A 2807-nucleotide genomic window follows, 5' to 3' on the forward strand; every position below is an offset into this window, starting at 1 on the left:
GGATCGGGGGCACAGCAAACGGGCGCGATCCCACCGCAACATCTGGGAAGCATTGTGCGCCCATCCCTGATCCGGCCCTTCCGCCTAAAACCCAGCACCAAAAATAAACCACCTACCTGGGTGGTTCATCCAGAAAGGCCACATCAAGGCCCGGCCGTGGGATCGCCGGCACGTCCTTCCGCCGGCGCAACCCCGGCTCCTGGCCGAACTGTACATGCTCACACATGTGCAGTTCAGCAGCCTCCCCCTCCCAACCATTGCTTCCTCCCTGGCATCTGATCGTGCCGGGGAGCAATGGCGCCGCGGCTCAGGGGATCCATGGGATCCCGCCACGGCGTCTCTATTTTGGTGCGGCTCAGATTAGCCGCACTTAGGCCGTTGTTTTTCCTGCCGTGTGGCAGGGACCACTGTATCCAGTTTGGTGTAGTGGTTAAGTGTGTGGACTCTAATCTGGGAGAACCGGGTTTGATTCCCCACTCCTCCACTTGCACCTGCTGGGTGACCTTGGGCAAGCCATAGTTCTGGCACAGCTGTTCTTAGAAAAAGAGCAGTTTCTGTCAGAGCTCTCTCAGCCCCACCTACCTCACAGGGTGTCTGTTGTGGGGAGGGGAAGGAGATTGTAAGCTGCTCTGAGACTCCTTTGGGTAGTGAAGGGTAGGGTATAAATCCAATCTCTTCCTCTCCTCTCTTCTTCTTCTATCCCATTGATTTTCCTCATCCCACCAAGTTTCTGAAATACCCACAATGTCTATTTCTCCCCCAACACCAAGCAGTCCAACTCCCCAATTTTACCTCGGACACTTCTAGCATAGTTTCCCATGCATGTTAAGCCCTCAACCTTCCTCTTGATGTCTCGAGACCTTGCCAGGCAGTCCATATCATTAGCCACAGTCCTAGTGGATAATTCTAATCTATTTCCTTGTAGAAAAGTAACAGCTACCCTTTCATCTCTTTGAGATGAGCCAACCCGAACCAGAGACTTTTCATCTCCTGTCAGCTTTCCCCCAATATTCAGTTTAAAAACTGCTCTGCCACCTCAGGATTCTCTTATTGGTAAGCCAAATCAGATCAGAGAATCTGATTCAGCTTAACTAATGCCTGAATTATGCCAAAAAGGCATGATTTGGCTATGAATTTGGCTTGGAAATGCTGAGTGCACATCCCTAAATTTCCAGGAAAACCTAGAAGTGACATTGAGTCACTTAAGGAATTAATGGAAACTCTGTGGTAAAACCATAGATTTCAGGAGATTCTAAAGCTACCCAGTGTCATTTCCAGGTTTTTCCCTGGAAGTGACATCATAGTGCACACAACCAGTTTTTCTCTCTCTCACTGCACTCAGAGTGGCAGTAGGAACAAGAGGAGTCTGTGGGAGGGCAGGAGGCCTGGCAACTCTTATCAAGGAAGCTTCCATGGTAGAGTGGGGTTTTAAACTTGGGACTCCTATTCCAATACTCTAAGCGCTACACTTCCCCCTCATTTGTACCTACATGTAAAATAGCCCCAGGTCTATCTGTTTTTAAATACAGAGAAGGATTTTTAGTTGATTAGGGGAACTGGTATCAAATATACTACAATTTCTATAGCTGACAAACTGAATCTCTTTGAGAGGTGAGAAGTATTAGTGTGTATGTGTTTAGGGAATTCCCATTTTTCCCTGCTCAGGTTCCATAGATAGATTAAATCTGCAGATAAACCGGGCCTACAAAGATTGTAAGGGGAATGGACAGATTTTTTTCCCTTGGTCTGTCTTTGGTATATTTCCGGGAATGAAATTTTGGCTTGCTAATTGTGTTAGAGAAAAGCGGAAAATGTGACTGCACAAAAGGTGACAACTGGTTAGTTATATTTTCAGTGCAAAAACTCAACGTTGAATTTGTACTTACAAAGGGATTGTTTGCCCCTTAACTGGCCTCACATAACTTCTCTATGCTGAGTACTTTTATATACCTCCAGAGCACCACTAAGAAACACTATGCTGCTCATGTATGGTTTCCGTCATAATTTACAGTCCTACAAGGGAATTGAACTAAACCATATCTGCTGCAGAGTTCACTTTTGCATTTCCTCATTCTTTACTTCATGCTGTTTTCACTTCCAGTGTGTGTGTGTGGGGGGGGGGGTGTCTTAAATTTTGCCCTACTTGAGCTTCTCCAGTATAAGTTCGTGAGTTATACACTTCCCAGTTACATACAGCTCAACAACTTGTGTTCACTTTGCTCCCAGATTTGGAACAGATTATCAGAGAGAGAGAAGGGTTACCAACTACAGGTTGGGACATTACTGGATATTTGGAGCCTGGGGAGGGTGGGGTTTGTGCAGGGGAGGAACCTCAGTGTGGTATAATGCCATAGAGAGCACCCTCCAAAGCAGCTATTTTATCCAGGGAAACCTCTCTCTGTGTTGTCTGGACATGTTGCAATTCCGGAAGGTCTTCAGGCCCTACTTGGAGGTTGACAACTGAGAAGAGAGGAGGGGAGGGGAGGAGAGGAGAGGAGAGAGATAGGGACAACCTGGACCATGGCAAAGTTTAAAATACATAGAGCACAAGGAAACAAAATGGTTCACCCAAATAGTCTGAAATGGTAGCTAGTTAATAGAGCTATCAGCATGACAGTCAGAGTAGCACACAAGCCATAGAGCTCTCCATTTTGTACTGAATAGGATGGGCAAGGCTTGGAAGGATGAGTCAGAAGATTTGGAAGGAAGTGGAGGGACTGTACTCTATTTTTTATTTGCTAAAAGGATTATGTGGAACTCCAGGAGTCTGAACTAGCATTGTATGTACTTTGCCTGTGAAACAAACT

Source organism: Gekko japonicus, unplaced genomic scaffold, assembly GCF_001447785.1.
Source record: "Gekko japonicus isolate JY-2015 unplaced genomic scaffold, Gekko_japonicus_V1.1 scaffold2667, whole genome shotgun sequence".
Classification (NCBI taxonomy): Eukaryota; Metazoa; Chordata; class Lepidosauria; order Squamata; family Gekkonidae; genus Gekko; species Gekko japonicus.